Source organism: Rhinatrema bivittatum, chromosome 3 (assembly GCF_901001135.1).
Source record: "Rhinatrema bivittatum chromosome 3, aRhiBiv1.1, whole genome shotgun sequence".
Taxonomy (NCBI): Eukaryota; Metazoa; Chordata; class Amphibia; order Gymnophiona; family Rhinatrematidae; genus Rhinatrema; species Rhinatrema bivittatum.
Genome location: NC_042617.1, coordinates 222048585 through 222075382, shown reverse-complemented (window position 1 = coordinate 222075382; position 26798 = coordinate 222048585). Strand labels below are relative to the sequence as shown.

Sequence of the window (26798 nt, the reverse complement as noted above, 5' to 3'; positions counted from 1 at the left end):
GTAGTTGGTAGGGCTTACAGGCCAAGCACAATGGAAGGAGTGGGGCAGATCTGTGGACGAACTAAGATCTGGCAGGCTGAGAGCGAAGCAGAGTCGAGTTCTAATCCGAAGTCCAGGTAGCCAAGAGTAAGCTGGGATGGAAGTAATAGGAGGCAGACAAGAATAGCAAAGAATGGAACAAGACAGGATAAGACTCGCAAAGATGACATCAGGAACAGGGCAGGAACTAGGGACAACACCAGAAGCAAACAGGAATTAACAGAAATGCTGAGCAACTAGCACTGCTATAACAAGCTAGAGATCTGTTTGTGAATGGGGTTTAAATCCCCCGGTTGGCTGACATCCTCAGTCTGCACCCTGGGAAGATTCTTGCTGCAGGGCCTAGAAAGGAGAGACGTGCGTGCCTAGAGGGATCGCGGTGAAGGCATAGCATTCCTGGTGCTGTTTCCGGGGGTGAGTGCAGCTAGCTGCGGCATGGATAGCATTTGCACAGAAAGATATGTGCACATATATTAGACACATGGTACAACAACAAAAAAAGGTTGAATATGACAACTTAAAAACTGGTTAGCAGTAGTGCCAGTCATCAAGGTTTATATGAATGGAAATGTAATGCCTTTTTCTGCCACAAGTTACAGACATCTAAAATCACATCCAGATCTTTATAAATGGTGTATTATTGGCCATATGCAGATGTAAGAACCTTTTGTATAAAGATTTAGTTCTTCTCAAGGGACATCTCTTCTTCTCCAAGGACAAGCAGAATGGTAGTCCTTGCACATGGGTGACATTCAATGGAGCTTGGCACAGAAAACTTGCCAAAGTTTCTAGAAACTTTGTAAGGCACACTGAGCATGTCCAGCATACTGCTAACCACGTGTCCACACAGTCCCTCTTCATTCTCTTCTGTTCTGTGAAGCTGTTGCCTCAAGGTAGCAGAGCTCGCGCTTCTTTTGAGCAGCTTTGCTTTTTTGAAGTGGTTTTTTTTTTCTCCACGCATTGCATAGGGTCCCTTGTTCCTTCTCCGGGTCCTTTTTTCAGCGATCTGATAAGTACTTCGTGTTTTCGTGGTTGATCGCCGATGGCTTCCTTGTCTGCCCGCTGACCATCGACCATGTGCCGCGTACTTTTTTTCATGGCATTGACTGGCTTTCGCCAGTGCCCCCAGACCATGTCCATCACAGAACCCCCTCCCACACACACACGAGGTCTGCATCCCGTGATGATCTTTGTGCCCAGATGCCCGTCTTGACAAGATGGAAAATTTATTCGGGTCCAAGTGGTCGGATCCGTCCCTGGCCCTGACCTCTAGGCAGGGGACCGACTGTGGGGTTACTGCATCTTCGCCCGCCTATAGCTAAACCACTGGTTCCGTGGAACCTCAGTGTACTTCTAGAACAACTAATGCTACCACCATTTGAACCCATGGAGTCAGCACATCTCAAATATCTCACCTGGAAAGTAGTAGTTTTAGTAGCAATAACATCTGCATGTAGAGTGAGTGAATTGCAGGCATTAGTACATTATGAACCATACCTACAATTCCATCACAATAAGGTCATCCTGCGTCCTCATCCAGCCTTCCTTCCAAAGGTGATTTCGGCCTTCCATCTCAATCAAACAATAGTTACCCATATTTTTCCCAAGACCTCATTCAAACGACAGAACGTTTGTTGCACACCTTGGACTGTAAAAGAGCATTGGCTTATTACAAAAGGAGAACTCACTCTACGAACCGAGTATCTCAATTATTCGTTTCTTTCAACCCGAATGCCCTGGGGATTGCTGGTTGCTAAATGAACAATCTCAAGCTGGATAGTACAGTGTATCCAGTTTTGCTACAACAAGAAAAATTTACCACTTCCCTTGCTTCCACGAGCTCATCAAGTTCGCGCCATGGCCACATCCATGGTACATCTCAGGAATGTACAACCAGTGGACATCTGCAAGGCGGCCACATGGTCCTCCCTCCATACCTTTACTTCTCATTACTGCATAGACAAGCAGTCAGCAGCAGATGCGAAGCTGGGACAGGCGATTCTTCACACATTGCCTACTTAACCACGCGACTACCACACTTGCCCATCACGCGCTAGGTAATTGATAAAGCGTGATAGGGAGCTTGGGACTCCCATGACAGCATGGCTAATTCAGCCCTGCTATCGACGGGAAAAAGCAAGTTTGCTTACCGTAAACGGTGTTTCCGTAGATAGCAGGATGAATTAACCATGCTGACCCACCCACCTACCTGGTAGTCATATTTTCATCAGCTATGCTCAAGCTTAACTACAGACTGAGGAGAATCTGTTACTTTCCTGCGCGGGAACACACACGCAGCTGCAGAGTCTAAAAGTCTACACTCTGCTACTTAAGCTTCACCTCCCAGGCCCTGATTGGCAGTTCCCATGACAGCATGGCTAAATCATCCTGCTATCTACGGAAACACCGTTTACGGTAAGCAAACTTGCTTTTCTCAAACATAAATAAGGTGTCCAGGAAATGAAAAAAAGTTGGTTGCAGGGATTCAGGTGGTAGAGATCCAATGTAATGGTGCACTTGTAAATAGGGAAAGACCTGCTCGTTACCAAGGTGATATAATTCCTTCAACTCTGGGAATGACAGTATGTGCCCCTCTTCATCTAATATTAGACTCTAATAGATGGCCCAGCTGAGTGATTCCCTTCAAGGCCCACAAACGAAACCCAGTGGTTTGGGAGCCTGGACCAAACTCCAGATTCTCCCAAATAGGCAAAAAATAGGAGCAAAAGTGGGGGATCTTCATCAATTTGGTTAAGGTTCCTTGCTAATTGTTTTTAAGATTCAGTATACCTGCATTTCTCTTATTGTATAGCTGTTCTTTAATAATCTGTTTAATATTGGCACATAAGTGCTGAGGGATCATTTAATAGCTAAAGGACTATTAAAGTTCAAGAAAGTGTCCTGCTCTGCCCAGCTTGTCCCAGGTTAAACTGTTTGATACCCTACCCCTCTACCTACCCACCCACCCCTAGGGTTTATTTTCTAATATAGACTGACTAACTTAACATTAGCAACAAGATAAATTAGTAAATTGTTAACAGCAAAGGAAATACCAATCAAAAAATTTACCAAAATGAGGACTATCCAATGTAACTGTTGTGGAGCCTTTATTCTGAGGGAAAGCATCTGGAAATTTAGAGCTTGCCCAATCTGTGCAGAACTCTCTTCTTTGAAAAAGGAGCTGACTGAGGTTAAAGCTCAATTAGCTTCAATTACAGGAATTACACCCACATTGCATTACTCAGAAAATAATTCCCCAATACCAAAGAATAACCAGGAGTCAAGAAAAAGAAATACAGTAGGCTCAGGTAGGATAACACATGTGTCCCACAGTCACCCATTCTTGACAGATGGGCAGCCAACAAGTATACCCCCCCACTCAAACAGGTCATTAAGAAATTCATTAAAAACCAGGATTACAGTGGGCTCTGGTAGAATTAGACCTGTGATGAGCAGACCCACACAGTATCAAGTGCAACAAGAACAAAAAGCCTTCCCTATATTAATAACTGAAGAAGTTCTAGAGAAAAACATTGAAGTGTTACCAGAAAAGAGAAAAAAAAAAACAATGCATGCAGAATTTCAAGATCCATAACCAAAGGATAAAGCAAATCGAGATGGATGACTCTGTCATCAGTGGCAAAACTGCAAAAGGAAAGATTGAAGTGAATAACAAATCTCAACTAAAGTCTCATAAGGAGTCCAGGAAAAGCAATAACCTTAAAGAGGGAACCTGGAAAGCTATGACCGCAAATGCTCATAGTTTGGGAAATAAAATCCCAGATCTGCAGGCCCTAATGACGGAGGCACAATTGGACATTGTTGCTATCACAGAAACATGGTACACAGAATCTCATGATTGGGATACAGCAATACCAGGCTATAACTTGTTAAGGAAGGACAGAGTGGATAGAAAAGGGGGTGGTGTGGCTCTTTATGTTAGAAACAATATCCAAGCATCTGAGCTGCAAGGAAGTTGGGGCAATGAAGAAGCACTATGGGTCGACCTAAACAAAGATGACGGAGCATCCATTTATATTGGAGTGGTTTACAGGCCTCCAAACCAAAAGGAAGAGCTGGACAGAGACCTGGTTGAAGACATCCTTAAGATAGGAAAGAAGGGAGAAGTGGTGATCGTTGGTGACTTTAATATGCCAGATGTAGACTGGAAAATCCCATCTGCAGAATCTAAAAATAGTAGAGCGATAGTGGGTGCCATGCAAGTAACTTTGTTCAAACAAATGGTAATTGAACCCACTAGAGAAGGAGCTATACTTGACTTAGTGCTCACTAATGGAGATAATGTCTCTGATGTCCAGGTGGGCGCCCACCTCGGCACCAGTGATCATCAAACGGTATGGTTTAATATCACAAAAAGGATACGGAAAAGAAACACAAAGACCCAAGTTTTGCAGTTCAAAAACAAGGACTTTGAGGAAATGGGGAAGTACCTGGAGGAAGAACTAAAAGGCTGGGAGAACGAGAGAGATGTGGATCAGCAGTGGACCAATCTAAAAGGAGCAGTTACCAAGGCAACTACTCTATATGTTAGAAATGTAAAGAAAAGCAAAAGAAAAATGAAACCTATCTGGTTCTCAAAGGAGGTGGCTGACAAAATTAAGGCTAAAAGAACAGCATTCAAGAAATATAAAAGATCCCAAAGGGATGAGCACAAAGAACAATATTTGAGTCAACTGAGGGAGACGAAGAAACTAATCAAGTCGGCAAAAAGTCAAGCGGAAGAGAGGATTGCCAAGGAGATAAAGAATGGTAACAAAACATTTTTCAGATACATCAGTGAAAAGAGAAAAGTTCAAAGTGGTATAGTGAAATTGAAAGGTGGAAATGATCAATGCATGGAGAGAGACGAAGAAATGGCAGAAATATTAAACAAATACTTCAGTTCTGTGTTCACTAAAGAGGACCCTGGAGAAGGACCATCTCTACACAACAAGAAACTGGAAGGAAGTGGAATAGATAAACCTTTTTACAGTAGAAAATGTATGGGAAGAGCTAAAGAATCTGAAAAGTGGAGAAAGCCATGGGACCTGATGGGATTCATCCAAGGATACTGAAGGAGCTCAGAGATGTGCTGGCGGGTCCGCTGTGTGACCTGTTCAATAGATCCCTAGAAACGGGAGTGGTGCCGAGTGATTGGAGAAGAGCGGTGGTGGTCCCGCTTCACAAGAGTGGAAACAGAAAGGAGGCTGGTAACTACAGACCGGTTAGCCTCACTTCGGTGGTGGGAAAAGTAATGGAGTCACTGTTGAAAGAGAGAATAGTGAACTATCTACAGTCCGGAGAATTGCTGGACCAGAAACAGCATGGATTCACCAGGGGAAGATCCTGTCAGACAAATCTGATAGACTTTTTTGACTGGGTAACCAAGGAATTGGATCAAGGAAGAGTGCTCAATGTCATCTACTTGGATTTCAGCAAAGCTTTTGATACAGTTCCGCACAGGAGACTGGTGAATAAAATGAGAAGCTTAGGAGTGAGTGCCGAGTTGGTGACCTGGATTGCAAACTGGTTGACGGACAGAAGACAATGTGTGATGGTAAATGGAACTTTCTCTGAAAAGAGAGCGGTTTTAAGTGGTGTACCGCAAGGATCGGTGTTGGGACCGGTCCTGTTCAATATCTTTGTGAGCGACATTGCGGACGGGATAGAAGGTAAGATTTGTCTTTTTGCGGACAACACTAAGATCTGCAACAGAGTGGACATGCCAGAAGGATTGGAGAGAATGAGACGGGATTTAAGGAAACTGGAAGAGTAGTCGAAGATATGGCAGCTGAGAATCAATGCCAAGAAGTGCAAAGTGATGCATATGGGGAGTGGAAATCCGAATGAACTGTATTCGATTGGGGGGGGGGGAAGGCTGATGTGCACGGAGCAGGAGAGAGACCTAGGGGTTATAGTGTCTAATGATATGAAGTCTGCGAAACAATGCGACAAGGCGATAGCTAAAGCCAGAAGAATGCTGGGCTGCATAGAGAGAGGAATATCGAGTAAGAAAAGGGAAGTGATTATCCCCCAGAACTGAACACAGTACTCCAGGCCTCACCTGGAGTACTGTGTTCAGTTCTGGAGACCGTATCTACAAAGAGACAGAGACAAGATGGAAGCGGAACAGAGAAGGGCGACCAGAAAGGTGGAGGGTCTTCATCGGATGTCATACGAGGAGAGATTGAAGAATCTAAATATGTACACCCTGGAGGAAAGGAGGAGCAGGGGTGATATGATTCAGACCTTCAGATACTTGAAAAACTTTAACGATCCAAAGACAACGACAAACCTTTTCTGTCAGAAAAAAATCAGCAGAACCAGAGGTCACGAGCTGAGGCTCCAGGGAGGAAGACTAAGAACCAATGTCAGGAAGTATTTCTTCAAGGAGAAGAGTGGTGGATGCCTGGAATGCCCTTCCGGAGGAAGTGGTGAAGTCCAAAAATGTGAAGGACTTCACATTTTTGGACTTCACCACTTCCTCAAAGGGGCGTGGGATAAACACTGTGGATCCATCAGGTCTAGAGGACGTGTATAAAGAGGAGGCAGCAAAACACTGCACGGAGCGGCAGTAGCCACAGAGGCATTTACGGAGCGGGATGCCAGTGGTTGGTGTTCCACCTTTACGGAGCGGAAGGATGGAGTGCTGCCATCTCCAAATTAAAAAAAAAAACCCAACAAAAACAAAAAAAAAAACAGGGGTGGGTAAGAGTACGTAAAATTAACGGAGAGTTCAAAGGCTATAGGTATTAACAAATATTGAATAAGCCTAATAATTGGTGATAGTTAATGTGGCTTTCAATGCATACTTCACTTTGTTTTACTTCTTGTTAAACTTGTTTATCTTTCCTTTAACTCTAATCCCAGTTAGAATAACCCCTGTTTTATTGTAACTTTCTCTTCCTTGCACTTGTTTATACTCCTGTAATGTATACTCTTAGGGGTAGATTTTAAAAGAAGCGCGATCAGCCTACTTTTGCTTGCGCATCAGACTCAAGCAAAAGTACGCTGGATTTTAGTAGATATGCGCGGAGCCGCGCGTATCCACTAAAATCCTGGATCGGCGCGCACAAGGCTATCGATTTTGTATAGCCTGCGAGCGCCGAGCCGCGCTGCCTCCCCCCGTTCCCTCCAAGGCCGCTCCGAAATCGGAGCGGCCTCGGAGGGAACTTTCCTTTGCCCTCCCCTCACCTTACCCTCCCTTCCCCTACCTAACCCACCCACCCGGCCCTGTCTACACCCCCCCCTTACCTTTGTCGGGGGATTTACGCCTCCCGGAGGGAGACGTAAATCCCCGCGCGCCAGCGGGCCTGCTGCGCGCCGGGCCGCGACCTGGGGGCGGGTACGGAGGGCGCGGCCACGCCCCCAGGCCGTAGCCACACCCCGTACCCGCCCCCAAACCGCTGCCGACACGCCCCCGGAACGCCGCGACGACCGGGCACGCCCCCGACACGCCCCCCTCCGAGAACCCCGGGACTTACGCGAGTCCCGGGGCTCTGCGCACGCCGGGAGGCCTATGTAAAATAGGCTTCCCGGCGCGCAGGGCCCTGCTCGCGTAAATCCGCCCGGTTTTGGGCGGATTTACGCGAGCAGGGCTCTGAAAATCCGCCCCTTATGTTTTAGTTATGAATGTTATAATGTATTGATCACCCCTTGTTTTATGTAAACCGACATGATACGTACTCCCGTGAATGCCGGTATAGAAAAACACAAATAAATAAATAAAATAAAATAAACTTTCAATGCATATCCAGCATTGCTCTCTGCTTCAACAGCAGGGGAGAAGAAAAACTACTACTTCACGCATATCCAGCATAGCTCTCTGCTTCAACGGCAATGGAGAAGTAAAACTACTACTTCACGCTTATCCAGCATAGCTCTCTGCTTCAACGGCAAGGGAGAAGAAAAACTGATACTTCACGCTTATCCAGCATAGCTCTCTGCTTCAACGGCAGGGGAGAACAAAAACAACCAATAAGGGCTGAATAACATAGTCTGGGTAAACAAATAAGTATGGGTGTAGCTTGCTTGTTGCAGCGGTTACTACCCCTAACTAATCAAGCTTGATATTTCACTTGGATGCAGCTCCATCACTGCTCTCTGTATTAATGGTGGGGGTGAAAGGGAAATAGAACCAAGGGTTGCTAAGAGCCAAGAGAAACAGATAAGTATGAAAGGAAAGAAGTGTGAAGCTTGCTGGGCAAACTGGATGGGCCGATTGGTCTTTTTCTGCTGTCATTTCTATGTTTCTATGTTTCTAGCCAGGCCTGTCTAATAGGCAAGGTGGAAATATTCTAAAAAGGTCGGGAGCTTATCTGAAGAGGCTTGCAACACAAACTTCAAGTCCAATGGGGCCACCAACACTTTTTCAGCGGTCAGATTAACATAAGAGGGTCTGTCTAGAACCCATTCCCTGATAATGCACAAATTACCAGCCAAATTATAAAGTGCCAAATCGGGGACACCTAAGCCTCCCAGACTCCATTTTTCTTTCATCTAGCTCAACTGTTTTCTGGGTTTCCTGCCCTACCAGAGAGAGGATCGCAACACTTTGTCCAGGCTGGTGACGTCTTTACGTTTGAGATGAAGTGGCAAGTTCTAAAGAATATAAAGCCATTTGGGAAGGATGACCATTTTAAACAAATTAACCCGACCTCCCAGAGAAAGTGGTAAAGTACTCCCACGCGCGCAGCCTCTCTTGAGAGGATTTTAACAAGTTAGGAATATTAAGGCTATACAATTTGGCTAGGGAATGGGGAAGGGAGACCCCCAGGTAACGAAGGGAATCACCGGCCCACTGTAGGGAGAAAGACTCATCCCATCATTCCCGGAGGGTATCAGGAAATGCCAAGGCTTCGGATTTGTCCATATTAAGATGTAGGCCAGAAAAAAATCCCAAATGTCCAAATTAATTGCAAGAGGGACCATATTGGATCCATCAAAAATACCAGTATGTCATCGGCAAAGGCCGCCTATTTGAAAATTTCGGTCTGAAAACTAATCCCCTTCACCTCTCGTGCTGCCTGAATGAATAAAATATGAGGTTCAAGTTGTAGAAGGATCAAAAGGGGGGAAAATGGGGGGGATAATTTTTTATTAATAACTTTTGTTTTTAATTTTTAAAAAAGTGATTTCTTGCACTTTGTGTTTTTTTTGTATTTTTTGTTTGTTTCTTAGGCATTCTTTCCATTTAGTTTTAGAAGGGAAGAGTAGAGGGAAGAAGCAACCTCCCTCCAACTCCCACCCACCTCTACCTTCACTTCGTGCTTTATGACAAAGTCACTAGTTGAAGTGGGGGGTGGAGATTTGTTGGCAGAGTATCACAATCCAGTGGGAGCACTGAGAGGAGAGGATCACCTTACTAGTGGCTGAAAGAAATCAGTAAGTTCTGCTTGTGAAATGTTTTTAAAAGTATTGGGAAAAAGTAAACTATTGGGGTATATTAATTAGTGTGTTTAAATAGTTTGTTTTTTTTAAATAAAGTCAGTAAAGCAGCTAATAAACAAGTTAGTGTGTTTTTGTTTTCCCAATCCTTCCATCCCTCTCCCACCCATCCCTAGCTCATCCTTTAATTTATAGGCAGGTGCCACTTTCACACATACAAAAAAAGTCAGCCCTATAACTTCACTTCTTGAATTCCCCACACCTTATTGAGAGTTTGATTATTCCTTTGTAGGCCACTACCAGATATATAGTAAATACACTAATACATTTAAAGGACCCTAATTAGACACATTCCTACTCCCATAGCAACCTAAAACTTAATTAGATGAAGGTAGCAGTCCAGCAGCAAGAGGGGGGCCTCCCAGTCTTTTGCATCGAGTGTCACATGTATGATTTTTTACCCACTGGTGAGAAGTTGTACATGTGCATCTGATGCAAAGTGTTCCTGTCTCTCAGAGAATGAGTCCGATCTCTGGAGGCTAGAGTGGCAGACCTGGAGGAGCTGAGGCAGACATAGGTATACAGATGGCTACTATGTCCCTGAAGGTCTCAAGTCCCAACTTCAGACTGGCAGCCCTGATGCTGCCTTGGAGGAGGAAGTTCTCTTCTGTGGAGAGCATCATCCTGGTATGGCAGGAAATGATCCTGTAGCAAGGACCTGCTCTCCAGGTGATGCGTTGTCCTCTCGCACAGAGGATGACTCTCCCAGGGCTATTGCCCCGGACTGAAGGGTTAGGTCAACCGTCATAGTTGGTGATTTGATTATTAGGGATGTAGATAGCTGGGTGGTTGTTGGGCATGAGGATCACTTGGTAACATGCCTAGCTGGTGCGAAGGTGATGGACCTCATGTGTCACCTAGATAGGATTTTAGACAGTGGGGAGGAGCTGGCTGACATGGTACACGTGGGCACCAAAGACATAGAAAAATATGGGAGGGAGGTTCTGAAGCCAAATCTAGGCTCTGAGGTAGAAAGTTGAAAACCAGAACCTCCAGGGTAACATTCTCTGAAATGCTCCCTGTTCTATATGCAAGTCCCCAGAGGCAGGCAGGGCTTCGGAGATCAATGTGTGGATGAGATGATTGCACAGGGAAGAGGGATTCTGTTTTGTAAGGAACTGGCAAACCTTTTGATCAAGGGGAGTCTTTTTCGAAGGGGTGGGCCCAGGCTGCTGGCACTAACCTTTTTAAAAAGGAGAGAGAACAGTTTTTTTAAACTAGAACAAAGGGGAAAGCAGACAGTCGCTTAATCAGTGCATGGTTTAGAGGGAGGTATCTTTGAAGGATACTAAGGAAGCTTTAGATTTAGGGCATCCCAACAGAGGTTCCAATAAAAGCAAAAGTAATCCATGTGCCTATAAGTAAAGAATCACCTGAGCTAAAAGATTCCAAATTATCTCTGAAAAGCAGAATGTTAATACAAACAAAAAATATACTCTGAAATGTTTGTATGCTAATACCGGAATTCTGAGAAGTCAGATGGGAGAGTCGGTGTATAGGAGTGAATAATGACACAGACTTAATTGGCATCTCTGAGACATGGTGGAAGGAGGATAACCAATGGGATAGTGCTATACCAGGGTACGAATATGGTCAGTACAAGAGACGTCAGAGCTGAGAAAACGAAACTGAAGAGGACTGATTTCCTGGAAACTTAACAGTAAGTGTAAGTGGCAGAACAAGTGCCCCTAGCAACAAAGCACGTATACATGCACAAATTTACTAATTGGACAAGGGATAAGGGGCAGGTAAATGCAGACACCTGTTGATTGGCTGAAGGTAAACTCTTATAAAGCTGTGCACTAGCAATAGATCTCTGAGTAGGTTTGAGCTTGCACTATTTGCTTTGTAACGCTTGCTACTCCTAAAGAAACCACGTCTTTCTTTATAATAAACTTCACTGTTTGACTTTTAAAGATGGTCTTTATTAGTCTCACTTTATCAGAGGTTTTTTACATAGAAAGGACCAACTTGGTGGTGGGGTGGCACTTTGTGTCCGGGATGGCATAGAATTCAACAAGATAAATATCCTGCAAGAGACTAAATGCACAATAGAATCTTTTTGGGTAGAAGCCCCTTGTGTATTGGAAGAATATAGCATCCACCAGGCCAAAGTGATGAGACGGACAGTGAAATACTAAGAAGTTAAGGAAGCTAACCAAATTGGTAGTGCAGTCATAATGGGAAACTTCAGTTACTCCAATATTGACTGGATAAATGTAACATCAGGACATGCTAGAGAAATAAAGTTCCTGGATGGAATAAATGATAGTCTTATGGAGCAATTGGTTCAGGAACCAACGAGAGAGAGAGCAATTTTAGTTCATATTCTCCCCGGAGACCAGGATCTGGTGAGAGATGTAATAGTGGTGGGTCTACTTGGTAATAGTGATTAACATGATCAAATTTGAATTAATGTCAGGAAGGGAGGCAGTAAATAAATTCATGGCTCTAGCACTAAACTTTGAAAGGGGGAACTTTGACAAAATGAGAAAAATACTTTAAATAAAAAAAAAAGAAAGAAACTTGAAAGGTGAAGCTACATAGGTAAAGAGTGACAACAGACATTGATATTGTTTAAAAATACCATCTAAGAAGAGCAGTCCAGATGTCTTCCATGCATTAACAAAGGTGGAAGGAAGGCCAAACAATTGCCGGCATGTTTAAAAAGTGAGGTGAAAGAGGATATTTTAGCTAAAAGATCTTCATTCAAAAATTGGAAGAAGGATCCATCAGAGGTAAATAGGATAAAGCTTAAGCATTGTCAAGTTAAATGGAAGACATTGATAAGACAGGCTAAGAGAATTTGAAAAGAAGTTGGCTGTAGAGGCAAAAACTCATAATAAAAACTTTAAAAAATATATCTGAGGCAGAAAGCCTGCAAGGGAGTCGGTTGGACCGTTAGATCGAGAGGTTAAAGGGGCAGTTAGGGAAGATAATGCCATTGCAGAAAGACTAAACAAATTCTTTGCTTTGGTGTTTTATTGTAGAGGATGTCTGGGAGATACCTGTTCTGGACACAGTTTTCAAGGGTGAGATTGAGATGAACTGAACCAAATTATGGTGAACCTGGAAGATGTAGTAGTCCAGATTGACAAACTGAAGAGCAGTAAATCAACTTGACCGGATGGTATACACCCCAGGGTTCTGAAAGAACTAAAAAATGAAATTTCAGACCTATTATTAAAAATTTGTGAGCTATTATTTAAAATTGTCCATTGTATCTGAAGACTGGAGGGTGAACAATGTAACCACGATATTTAAAAAGGGATCTAGGGGAGATCTGGGAAACTATAGACTGAGACTGACTTCAGTGCTGGAGAAAATCGTGGAAACTGTTATAAAGAATACAATTATAGAACATTTAGATAGACATGGTGTAATGGAACACAGCCAGCATGGTTTTATCTAAGGGAAGTCTTGCCTCACAAATCTCCTACATTTTTATGAGCTTGTAAATAAACATGTGGACAAAGGTGAACTGGTAAATGTAGTGTATCTGAATTTTCAGAAGATGTTAGTCTCTCATGAGAGGCTTCTAAGAAAATTAAAGTCATGGGATAGAAAGCAATATCCTTTTGTGGATTACAAACTGGTTAAAAGACAGAAAACAGAGTACGATTAAATGGTCTTTTCACAGTGGAAAACAGGGATCTATACGAGGACCAGTACTTTTTTTTTTCCAATTTATTCTTTATTAAATTTTCAAAAAGCTTAACAACAATTCTTGCATTATACATGTATAAATCAAGTAAATTGAATATAACAGCAATAATTCACAAATCTCTAAAAGAGAAAAGTTTCCCATGCATAATAAAAAAAACCCCCCCCCAAAAACAAAACTACTGCTATATTCAAACCTTATAACATGGGGGCCTGTTTTACAGATACTTCACAAATTCCAATTAATAATTTATCCAGGAAGCAGGAGCTCTAACTATTTTCCTTTAGGTTTGGCCCAACGATTGTGATACTTCGTTCTCTAACTTTGCTTGAGTTTTATCAGCCAAAACGTGGGCGTCCATCGGTCCGAATCCGTGTGAGGCTGGAGACGAGGTAACAAATTTCGCCTTCCTTTTACTCCCCATAAAAGACCTAATAATTCTCAAAATATAGTCCAAGCTGATCCAAGCCGATCAAAGTCGCGCACGCCCCTTGGACGTGCGCGGCTTAGACGCTGCGCCGGCAGCTATGGTGCGCCGCTGTCCCGCGGGCTTTTCAGCTCGCGGTCTCCGGCGGATGACGTCAGGGGGCAGGAGTCCCGCAAGTGCAGGCGATGTCAGCTCCTCACCACTCCGCTGTGCCGGGCAGGTCGGGTCGGCTCCTTCCTTCCTCACAGGTCAGGCCCCGAACTCCACTCTGTCCCGTGGGCTTTTCAGCTCGCGGTCTCCGGCGGATGACGTCAGGGGGCAGGAGTCCCGCAGGTGCAGGCGATGTCAGCTCCTCACCACTCCGCTGTGCCGGGCAGGTCGGGTCGGCTCCTTCCTTCCTCACAGGTCAGGCCCCGAACTCCACTCTGTCCCGCGGGCTTTTCAGCTCACGGTCTCCGGCAGATGACGTCAGGGGGCAGGAGCCCCGCAAGTGCAGGCGATGTCAGCTCCTCACCACTCCGCTGTGCTGGGCTGGTCGGGTCGGCTCCTTCCTTCCTCACAGGTCAGGCCGCGACTCAGCAGGACCGACGGAGGACACTCGACAAAGACCGCAGGAGGACGCCCTTAGCAAGAACAGGAGCTGGGAGACAGGGCCGCGCAGTTGGCGCTTGAGCCTGTCGGGGTAAGGCCCCTTTAATCTCGCACCTACCTCTGAGGGCCCCCGCACTGACCACGTGACCGGCTACAGCTCACTCGCCGCGGTCCGACTCCGCCTCCATTCCTAGTCGCGCCGGTGATCTCATTGTTCCGCGACCAACTCAGGTTTAAAGGGAAGAGCCGCTTCCAGGCATCGCGCGACAAAGGGGCTGCCCCTTCGTGCAGCCCCAAATTGAAGCGAGAAATAGTCTCTCTGTCCTTTCTTGTCTCACTGGCACCAAGCTCACCCCTTTCAACAGTTTCTCACGGGCCACAGCTGATTCCACCACCCACTCAACTACAGCCCTTCTCAGACTCTCCGCTCGCAACATTATCTCCTCCACAAGGATGCACACTTTCACTATCCCTATAATCAGCAAACAACGCAGAATTCAAGCTAAACCTACCTCACCTCCCAGCATCCGTCAACAAAGGCTAATTCCAATAATGATCTCTCCTATTACACAATTTCTGGGCCTCTCTCTTACTCTTTTTAATGCACAATCACTCACGAAAAAAACACACATTCTTAATGACTATCTCATTGAAATCAATCCTGATATTTGGGCAATCACAGAAACATGGCTGAAACCTTATGATACAGTACTAACGAATCAACTTCCCACCCAACTTTATGACTTTTTCTCAATCCCCAGACTCAAAAAAAGGGGAGGAGGACTTCTATTAGCCGCAAAAAAGGACTAGGCCTAACCTTACAACAATCAAATATAACAACCAACCTCGAACTTTCCTTCTTCAAATCCGAGAACCTTCAAATTGGCCTAATCTACGCCCCTCCAGGAACCCTAGAATCTGACCCTTCACCCATCATTGAGTTCATAGCTAAATATATCAACCCCGACAAACCAGGATTGCGTAAGGGTGTGGCCCTTAACACCTTGAAGGTGCAAATGGCCACACTCGATTGTTATAGAGGGCAAGACAATGGTGGGCCTTTGTCTTCCTATCCAGATGTGTCCTGGTTCTTGAAGGGAGTTAAGCATCTTCATCCTTCTTTGCGGCTACCGTTGCCTCTGTGGGACCTTAATCTGGTCCTGAATTTCTTGGCAGGTCCTACTTTCGCCCACTATGTGGCCTCTCCTTACGCCTGCTTACCTCGAAGAGAGCCTTTTCTCATGGCAATCTGTTCTGCACATCGGGTTTCCGAACCGCAGGCTCTTTCTTGCTGTGAGCCTATTCTGCGTGTGATGCCAGGGATGGTAGAGCTTTGCACTGTGCCTTCTTTTTTTCCGAAAGTGGTTTCAAAGTTTCATTTGAATCAGGCTATTTCCCTGCCCATGGTGGACAGTGAGAGATGAGTGTGAGTATCGTCTTTTGCATACCTTCGATGTCAAGCGGCATCTGATGCAGTACTTGGAGGTTCTAAATTTGTCCAGAAGTCTGATCGTTTGTTTAAGCTCCATGGTGAAGTTAAATAGTGTGAACCGGAGATGCAGGCAACTATAGCCCCTTGGTTAAGGACGTCATCACGACCACCTACGTGGATCTGGCGATTCCTTTGCTAAAGCAGAACAGACCACATGCCACAAGGGCTCAGGCGGTATTGTGGGGGGTATTGTCTCCAGTCAAGATTTGCCAAGCAGCAACGTGTCCTCCTTACATACCTTTTCCAAGCATTACAGCTTGGACGTTCGTGCTTGCGAGGACGCCACGTTTGCACAGGAAGTATTGACCTGACCACGGGCAGCCACATGCCATGTTCAAGTAGCTTTGGTACATCCCACTTGTGTGGAATGGCCTGTCTGAGCGCAGAGCAGAAATTACTACTTACCTGATAATTTCCTTTCCTCTAAGGAAGGCGGGCCAACCCACAACCTGCCCTTGGCTGCTGCTTTTTCCTTTTGTTTTGTCCTTTAGGTGCTGACAATGTAGACTGTTCTGCTATTCATTTGAGGACTAGTAAGTGTCTTGACCAGTCCCTCAGTTTAGTGAATGTTACTTCTTATTTTTGAGCTCAGTGTTCCCAATTGATTGTAAGCATGAGTGGTTGATTGTTAATAGTCATGTTCAAGTATAATCAGTTTGTCCACAGTTTGGCTTTTCCAGAGCATACTGGAGGGCTGATGGGCTATATGTCTGTGACATCAATTTTTACTTTGTCTCCATCTGCTGGCAGACCAATCCACCCACTTATGTGGCTTGGCCTACCTTCCTTAGAGGAAAGAAAATAATCAAGTAAATAGTAATTTCTCCATTTATCTTCTTTAGCAGAAGTAGTGTTGCCAGACTTTCTAAAGAGAGCTACTGTTCGACCTTTGTTTAAAAAAAAAAAAAAAAAAAAAGCTTAGATTAATTGAGTACATGAAGCTATAGGCCTATTTTGTCACTACCTTTTATGGCCAAGCTTATAGAAAAAGTTGTTCATAAACAGGATGGTTATTTAGAGGACAATGCACTATTAAATTCCAAACAATTCAGAAAGAACAATAGTATGAAGACTTTACTGTTATCATTATCTGGTACGATTTGAAAGGGTTTTGACTACTGATAGATATTTGTTGGTGCAGCTTGACATATCTACAGTGTTTGATATGATAGACCACAATCTTTTGATAGCTCGATTGATGGAGCTAGGAATCACTGACGATTTCTTTTAAGTGGTTTTCTTTCTTCTTCATTAATTGGAGTTTCCAAGTTATTTTTGAGAACCAAGCTTCATGTTGGATTAAAGTCAAAACTGGTGCTCCTCAGGGGACTTTCTTGTCAGTTTCGTTGTTCAATATATATCTTGCACTGTTGTGTAAACTGTTGGTTGGATTGGGTGTAGATTTTAGAATTTTTGCTGATGACATTCAGTTTTATTTGCCAATTAAGGATAGAATAGCTAATTCCCTGAAGGAATTCACCATCTATCTGCAGACAATAAAAACACTGTTATACCATAATTGTTTGGCCCTGAATACAAGTAGTCTGAAATTCTAGTGCTCATGGAAAGGTCATTTATTTATTTATTTTATTTAAGGGGTTTTTATATACCGCGTCACGTTTAGAACATCACCTCGGTTTACAATGGAACATAATGCAGCAATGGGCTTTACATAAAACACATATGAATATATAATACATACAACCAGTATGAATATAAACTGTATATATGAGGTTAGTGATTAAGCAAAGATGAAAATAATCTGTACACATGCAGTGGTTAAACATAAATACAAGGACTGGGGAGCATACTGGTCCAATACAACAGAGTAGGATAAAATTTAGTGATTAAACAGCTTCTGCGGAGGGCGAGAGAGAGGAGAGCAGAGAACTTCCCCAGAATTGTAGGGGAAGAACCAATAATATCTTTAAAAAAAATTTTCATAGATCAATTAGGATTTACCTCTGACAGGTCTCCTACTGTTAATAGCTGTTACTTTCTCCCCATAAGAAATGGTTTGCCTAGAGATGAGAATTTTCAAGGAGATCTAACCAATTTTTTGGAAGACTCCACAGCCAATGTAATAAATTGGGGAACTCTTAGTTACCTTTTATGCCACCACAGATATAAATACAATTATGAAAAAATATTTTAGTAAGTATCCAATTACCTATTACGATAAAGCAATAAAAATTTTCCCTGATCTAGCTCCCCCAACCCAACTGAGGCGTAAAGCTTTCTTGGGGTTTCGGCAGGAAGTAATTTCACTAGGTTATTCTTATACATTACGGTATCCGTGTAAATGCATAATACAGAAACAAGATAATACATATATATTCTTTGTTCCGGATCAACTAAAGAAATTCTTGGAACAAGCTAGAGTGCCGACCTCTACCCCAATTTCTAGTTAACCAAGGCAATAAAGAAAGAAAAAGATATAGGGAATGCAATAGTTTGAATGATTTGTTTTTCTTGATACGCTCCCATTTTTTTTTCAGGAATAACCCTCCAATATGATTGATAATTAAATGTAGTGGTTTAACTTTGTTTCTTATCTCTTTTTTGTTATTATTTGCTCTTCCTCATTGTAGGATATAACGGTAAATGTATTTTATTAACCACTCATTGCTATTACTACAACTATGTAATGTGTAAATGTAATGAATTATATAGTGAAAATTGATAAATAAAGAATTAAAAAAAAAAAACCAGCTTCTGCAGGGAGGGAGGAACTCCATAACATCAGGGAGATACAGTCAAAACTGTTATGGGGGAGGGGGGGGCGCTGTTCGCCACAAGGCAAGATGGACATCCTTGACTGAAGCTCCGGCGTTCCTCCACCCTGCGACCCCTTTTTACATGGGAATCACAACTCAAAATTTTGCATACTTACCTGACTAACAATCTACCGGCGAACGGGGTAATGTCGATGAAAAAAAGAGGCCCAGATCTGCAGAAATTTTCCTTTACTAAAGCGGCGGTGGAGGCGCGGAAGTGCGGGCCCGATATAGCCGACTGCGAGGCGGGTGATATGGAGGAAACAGACGCGGAGGCCCCGATCCTTTCGCCCCAACAAACCATAGAATCGGTGTCTAATCTGGCAGATCTCCCTACTAAAACAATGCTCCGCGATTGGTTTGTAGAGCTACGGGCGGACATGAAACTTAACAAGGAGGAACTTTTGAATTCTTTCGCCGAGCTCCGAGAAGATTTCTTAGCATTAGGACACAGAGTCTACGAACTTGATCTCCGGGTAGAGCAGCATGCGATCGACCTTTCTGATCTAACGACTACAGCTGGCGCCAACCAGAAAATGATTGCTTCACTAACTGATAAAATCGAGGATATGGAAAATAGGTCTCGGCGCCAAAATATCAGGATCAGGGGGGTGCCTGAAACTGAGGAATTTGCTAACTGCTTCACTGTAGCAGCGGAATTCTGTGCCTATCTCTTGCAGCAGGCTCCGGCAGATTTACAGCATAACACCATTTTTGGAGAATCGGACATACAATTTGAACGGGCCCATCGTGCGCTGGGGGCACGTCGTGATGGGAAGCCACGGGACATTCTTATTAACTTTCTTAGCTTCCGCCAGAAAGAAGCTATCTTTACCATTGCGCGGCAAAAGAAGACATGATCCTGGCGCAATCATGATGTCGCTGTCTTTCAAGACCTGGCAGCTAGTATGCTCAAAAAATGTTATGAGCTGCGGCCTGTCACGGAGGAGCTACGCAAAGCTAACATCAGGTATCGTTGGAATTACCCATTTGCTCTTTCATTTCAACATGGAGGCACCACATACCGGCTCCAGACACCTGCGGAAGCTAATTCCATCTTTCAGCAGGCTGGCCTTGCTATTCGAGTTACCTTACCATCTAGCTCGCCCGCTCCACTGCCGAGGAGAGATATTGGTTTAAAATGGCGCCGGGTCGAAAGAAACAAGCGGAGGCCCATCACGCGTTCACAGCAGCCCCAGGAATCCCTTTCTGATCAGGGGTGAAGAGGACCATCGCCTTGGGCTTCGTGCCTAATTGTACTGTTTTCTCCTTGCTTAAGGGGTTGTGATTCTGATCATATAGCTGATTCACAGTAGGGGTCAACTGACTTCATGTTTTATTGTTTATATGTTTTCTTTGTTGCAGGGTGGGGGGGGGGGGGGGGGGAAGATCGGGAGGTCTGCCAAGAGGTGAATCGCACCCACAGATTATGATCCGCGCTTTAGTTAAGTGGATCAGTAGGGGGTGGGTTATTCCTAGTATTTTGGGACCTTCTTTTGAATTTAACACTCGTTTCACCGGCAGGTCTAGCCGGCCTTTATTTGTTTATCCCCGTTTATTGATGTCAGAACTGATAGTGTGTCACTTTTGATTGCTCCTTATAACAAATGATTCAGGTTATAACTATTAATACTAAGGGTCTTAATACATATAGGAAGCGTCAGCTACTCAATGCGGACTTAAAACGATTTCGGGCCTCTGTAGTATATGTGCAGGAAACTCACCTTAAGAAACGGTACGAGAGGCTTCTTAAAAGCCGTGATTTCCCTCATGTATTTCATGCAGCTGCTCACAAGCATTCCAGATACACAGGCACGGGGATCCTCCTATCAGCTGATATACTTTTTGAGCCCGTGTTAACCATCTTAGATGATGAGGGCAGATTTGTGCTACTCAAGCTTAAGATTAGGAATGAACTCTATACTCTCATCTCTACCTATGCACCTACTGGTAATCAGGTACCCTTTTTCCGTAAGATTAAGCGTCTATTACATGAACATGGAGATGGTATGGTTCTCTGGGGGGGAGATTTTAATCTTACATTAAACCGTAAATTAGACAACTCCTACCAAGGGACCTCCAACCCACTACTATCCCGTTCGACGGCCAATACTACTTTGACTAATATCATGACGGAATGGACGTTGACGGATGTGTGGCGTCACCGCAATCCAGCATCCCGGTCTTATACCTTTTACTCGGCGCCACACAACTCATATTCCCGCATTGATTTTTTTCTGTTGGACGCTAGCCTTTTATTACGGGTCCAGTCCTGTGAAATTGAACCTATATCCTGGACGGACCACGGGATGGTTCGACTTGAGCTGTCTATACAGCAAGGACCAAGAGGTCAAATATTTTGGCGACTCAATTCTTCTCTCCTTAGGGACCAGAAGTTTCTTCAGGCTCTGACGGGACACTTGCAGGAGTATTTTGACATTAATACCCCCTCTGTTGAGTCTATGGGTACTTTGTGGGAATGCTCTAAGGCAGTGGCATGTGGGTACTGCATCGCTAAAGCTACAGCTCTTAAAAAAGATAGAGAGCGGAAAAGGCAGTTGCTAGTACAAGCGATCAGTGATTTAGCCAAGCAGCACTTCCAGAACCAATCTCCGGTGATTTATAGAAAACTCCTGGAGGCCAGGTTAAACTTACAAACGCTTGATGATCACCAAATTCTACACCAATTAGATTTGAACAAACAGGCTTACTATGAAGGAAGTGATAAAGCAGGACGGTTTTTGGCTAAACAGTTAAAGGCACGGGTGTTGCAGTGCAGTGTCACCAAACTCCGTTCATCCCAAGGGTCACCGATAGTGGACTCCCTAGAGATTCGAAAAAGTTTCTCTGATTTTTATGCTTCTTTGTATGCCCCTCGCACAGATATTTTGGAGTCTGATATTGTAGATTATTTGGCCACAATGACCATCCCGTGCTTGTCGGAGGATCAACAATTAGCTCTCGACAGTCCTATTTCTGAACTGGAAGTTCAGAATACTATTAAATCCCTTAAAACTAATAAATCCCCAGGCCTTGATGGCTTACCAGGGGAATATTATAAAGCCTTGTCGAACACCTTGGTTTCCCATCTAGTGGACTATTTTAATTATGTTCGGGAGGGGGGTCATATCCCTAGCCAATCCAACATAGCGGGAATCACTGTCTTGCCTAAACCTGGTAGGGACCCTGCTTTATGCGGGTCTTATCGCCCAATATCTCTCATAAATCAAGACTTAAAGATATTGGCCAGGATATTGGCCGTGAGGTTGAATAGGTACTTGCCTACTATGATTCATTCTGACCAGGTGGGATTTGTACCCCATAGAATGGCCGCGGACAATGTCCGGAAAATTATTGATCTAATTTGGTGGACAAAGAGAGAGTGTATTCCTGCTGTCCTCCTGGCCATTGACGCAGAAAAGGCGTTCGATTTAGTACATTGGCCGTACTTATTTCAAACCTTACGTAAGATGAATTTTGGCCCATACTTTATTCAATGGATATTTCAATTATATGACCAGCCTAAAGCTATGGTAAAAGTGAATGGCGGCTACGGAGACGCTTTCCCTATTGGTAGAGGCACACGGCAGGGGTGTCCTCTGTCTCCCTTACTATTTGCGCTTTTCCTTGAGCCATTTGCAGTCCGCATCAGGATGTCCTCGGCCATTCGGGGTGTGGAGTTGGGTCTCTGTCACTATAAACTTTCGCTTTTTGCGGATGATATCATGTTTACCTTGACGGACCCTAGCTCCTCCCTGCAGGGGGTTGCAGTCGAACTGAAGACCTTTAGCAAGATTTCGGGATTTACAGTAAATTTTGAAAAATCCGAGCTGTTGAATCTTACACTATCCCAGCCCGACGTTCAACTTATCTCCAATCAGTTTCCTTTTCGATGGGCCAAACATTCCCTAAAATATCTAGGTATTTACCTTAATGCGGATGTGACGGACTTGTATTCACTTAACTATACGCCTCTGATGCGCAAGGTAGATAGAGACTTGGATACATGGTATAGAGGAGCATTTACGTGGCTGGGGAGAATAGCTATTATCAAAATGAATGTTTTGCCCAGATATTTATACTTATTCTCCACATTACCGGTGTTTCTATCTCCACGTTTACTGCACAGAATACAAAGGAAAATTTTTGACTTTATTTGGAGGCGCCGACCCCCACGGGTGGCACGTAGGACACTATATCAAGCTAAAGCACTCGGGGGTTTGGGAGTACCTGATTTTCGAGCCTACTACGTTGCTTCACAGTTACGGCCTGTCTTAGACATAGCTCGGGTTGCCTCACCCAAGCAGTGGGTCTCCATTGAACAGTGTCTACTGGGGCCCATGCCTTTGGGAGCTATTCTCTGGCAGCCTCAAAGCACTTGGAGGTGTGTCTCCCACCCCCCATGGACGTTAACTACTACATTAAAGGTCTGGGGTCAATGGAAGACAAAAATGTTGGGAAATTCCGCTTATTATTACACTACGTCCATCTTCCATAACACCGCATTTGCGGCTGGCTACCAATCTAAAGATTTCCAGGCATGGCGGGTGGCGGGCATTACCACGCTTGGCCACATGTTGCAAGGGGGTGAACTTATGTCTTGGGATCTATTTACATCTAAATATGGTTTGGGTCCGAGTCACTTTTTAGCTCATGCTCAAATCTGTCATTTCCTTAAGACTGTTATTACGAATGGGAGCTTTAATCTTACCAGGTCACTCTTTGAAAATTATTATTCACATGCTGATCACCTGACCAAGGGGATCTCTAAAATCTATCAAATGATATTGGCTATGGATCTTTACACTCCCTCGCATATTCGGAAATGGGAAGAGGACCTGGGGGGCCAGCTTACTCCGAAGGCATGGGGTACCATTTTCAGGAGGGCTACTACCTGTGCTATATCCGCACGGCTGCAGGAACACAGTTACAAAATGCTATACCGTTGGCATTTTGACCCAGACCGGCTGCACCGCATATATCCCTCTATCTCTTCCCAGTGCTGGCGAGACTGTGGGGAACCGGGTACATATCTCCATGTCTGGTGGCAGTGTCCGAAGATTACTCCTATCTGGCGTATTATCGAGGGGTGGTTGGGTAAATTGCTTGGAGTCACCATTCACTGGGAGCCAGCTTCTGCTTTATTAAATGCTCCCACTGAAGGTCTTGACCAATTTCAGCAAAAGCTGTGTATTTATGTGTTAATAGCCACCCGTACTACTATAGCCCAATATTGGAAATCTAATAAAATTCCACAGCTAGCTGAAGTTTTGTTAAAGGTTCAGAGATATCGCAGATTGGACCATCTCACGGCTCTGAAGCATAATAGAATGTCTAAAAATCTTAAAATATGGCATCCTCTCATTACTTGGGTATCTTAAAAGGTTCTACAGCTATAGTCTGCTTATTGACTTTGTGCTTCCTATATGCCTGACACTATTTGCTGTTTGTAAATTGTTTGTTTCCTTTTAAGGGGACCGTTCTGACTCACTTGCTATTGATGCTGGTCAGTTGCTGAAACGACATTTATAAAACGAATGCTGTTTGTTCCTTTCTAGGGATGGGGGGGGGGGGGGGGGAAGGGTATATTAATCTATGGTTGGCAGCATGAGCACTCACTGGCATCGCATAATTTCCCTCATTTTCATCTCTTATTTTCACGTAGGGTGTACAGTTATTGTTTCTCTGTACTGCAAATGCATTTTACCTGTCTTGCGTGTGCCAATGTTGTATTATTATTCTAATTACCATGTGCTGTGTTGCCATGTGTTGAAAACTTTAATAAAAATATAAATATAAAAAAAAACAAAACAAAAAACTGTTATGGGGGAGAGGGGATATTGATAGGGATTAGGTATCTTGCAGGAAGAATTGTGGGAAGTCGTCTGTGGGAGGGGGAAGTTAGGCGTTAGTCAGGTGTATGCTTGTTTGAAAAGCCAGGTTTTAAGGTTTTGCTTGAATTTCTTGGGGCATGATTCCTGGGGTAGAGACTAGGTGGCATTTTGTTCCATAGGGATGTTCCTGCAATGATAAAAGAGCGTTGTCTGGTGGTCACAAGTTTGGTTAGTTTGGGTGAAGGTGTATGAAGTTTTGCTTGATGTTGCGTTCTGGTAGGTCTATTTGGCTTGCAGAAGGTGAATTGCTTCGGGAACCATTGCATACTGTGATTATGTATAGATTTGTGTATGAGTGTGAGGGATTTATATATTATAAATATACTGAAAATCTCTGAGCCTTCAATTTTGAAGGAGTTGAAAATCCCTTGATCTCAGGTTGTATGGGAATTAGGAATCCAGCTTGATTCCTTGTTATTCATAAAGGAGCAGGAATGCAGAATTGTGAAAATAGGTTACTGTAAGCTTACAGTCTTACATCATTTAAAACACTATCTAGATTCAATTGAATTTAGGTTAGCTTTACAGATGCTTGTTTTTACTAACGTAGACTATTGAATTTCTCTCTTACTTGGTTTACAAAAGAACCAGGCCACTACAGTTGTTACAGAACTCTGCTTCTAGAGTGTTGTCAGGCGTCAGTAGGTATGATCATATTACACCAGTTTTATTTGACCTTCATTGATTACCAGTTTATTTTAGAATTCGTTATAAGGTTTTAATGTTGATTCATAAAACTTATAATTTAGAAAATAGATGGTTGGGAGCAAGGCTTCAGTTTTATACAAAACAAAGATGTTTACATTCCGCAAACAAGTGTCTCCTTGCCATCAATTCAGCAGACCCATTTGAGCAGACCTGGGCAAGGGGCGGCCCGCGGGCTGAATCCGGCTCGCCTACGGTCTGAATCCGGCCCGCCCACTGCTGAGAGCAGACGGGGAATGAGGCACTGCTGCCTTCCCTTGCAGAGGGAAGGCAGCAGTTCATTCTCCGCTCCCCGATTGGCCGGCCAATCGGGGAGCGAGGGAGCGGAGAATGAACTGGTTTTTGTTTTTTTTTTTACAGCGTCCGGGGGGGGAGGAGGGAGTGACTCGAGCGAAGGCACGCTGTCCGATTGGCCGGTGCTGGGCAAGCCTTGCCCAGCACCGGCCAATCGGGCAGCGTGCCTTCGCTCGAGTTTCTTTCCTACATATGTCACGGAGTTTTTTACCGGTCTGCGGCGCGCGCTCCCGGTCTCTCCCGCTGCCGTTGCCGCTGGGCTGTCAGCACGTTCAAGCCCAGTGGGAACGGCAGCGGTGTTGGAAGAAGCTGTGGCACCCGCGGCTGGGCCTTTTCTTCTTCCCGCGCCTGCCCCCTCCCGTGACCCGAAACAGGAAGTGATACACGGAGCGGTGCGCGGGAAGGAGAAAGAGCCGTGCCGCATAGGCTGCAGCATCGGCCCCCGAGCAATTGAACCAGCCGGCAATCGAGAAGAGTCAGCAGCATGAGCCTCCCGCGGCCGAAGGGATTCTTCTTTCTTGGCCTGCGGGGGCTCATGCTGCTGACTCTTCTCGATTGCCGGCTGGTTCAATTGCTCGGGGACCGATGCTGCAGCCGACGCGGCACGGCTCTTTCTCTTTCCCGCACACCGCTCCGTGTATCACTTCCTGTTTTGGGTCACGGGAGGGGGGGGGCAGGCGCGGGAAGAAGAAAAGGCCCAGCCGCGGGTGCCACAGCTTCTTCCAACACCGCTGCCGTTCCCACTGGGCTTGAACGTGCTGACAGCCCAGCGGCAACGGCAGCGGGAGAGACCGGGAGCGCGCGCCGCGGACCGGCAAAAAACTCCGTGACATATGTAGGGGAAAGAGGAAGTGAGTAAGAGAGAGTGAGAAGCAGCCAGCCAGCCTGTGTGTGATTGAGTGGTCAGAGAGCTGATGTGTGTGTGTGTGTGTATGTGAGAGTGTGAGGCATTAGTCAGGGAGGTGACTGATGTGTGTGTGAGAGAAAAAGCATGGAAGTGAGAAGTCTGGGTATGTGGGAAAGCATGAGCATAAGAAGCCTGGAGTTGTGGGAGTGAGAAACCTGGGTGAGTGTGCATGCATGAGAGAGAGAGACTGCTTGGTAAGGTGACTGTGTGTGTGAGAGAAAAAGACTGGTGTGTGTGAATGTGAGAGAATGTGATTCAGGGAATGAGAAGCCTGTGCACGTGGAGAGTGAGCATGGAAATGAGAGACTGGTGTGTGTGTAACAGAGAGAAAGTGATTATGGGAATGAGAAGCCTGTGCATGTGAAGAGTGAGCATGGGAGTGAGAAACCCGGGTGTGTGTGAGACACATCATGGGAGGGAGAAGCCGGTATATCTGAAAGAGAACATGGGAGTGAGAGACTGGTGTGTGTGTGTGTGTGTGTGTGTGAGAGAGAGAAAGAAAGTGATTTTGGGAATGAGAAGCCTGTGCATGTGGAGAGAACAAGCATGGGAGTGAGAGAC

The 26798-nt window shown here is 44.7% G+C and overlaps 1 protein-coding gene across 15 annotated transcripts in view; it reads left to right on the top strand.

Moving 5' to 3' along the window:
• The window catches only part of CCR6 (C-C motif chemokine receptor 6), a 553987-nt gene that overhangs the window by 8719 nt on the left and 518470 nt on the right, over positions 1-26798 (top strand). Inside the window, exon 2 of one of the 15 annotated variants that reach the window (XM_029594223.1) lies at positions 9237-9423. The exons of 12 other annotated variants lie outside the window; for them this stretch is intronic. The gene's annotated coding sequence lies outside the window, so the exon portion shown is untranslated. Of the gene's footprint in view, positions 1-9219; positions 9424-12497; positions 12519-26798 lie in introns of those variants that run through there. 2 more of the 15 variants (XM_029594224.1, XM_029594227.1) reach the window with 2 other exon arrangements.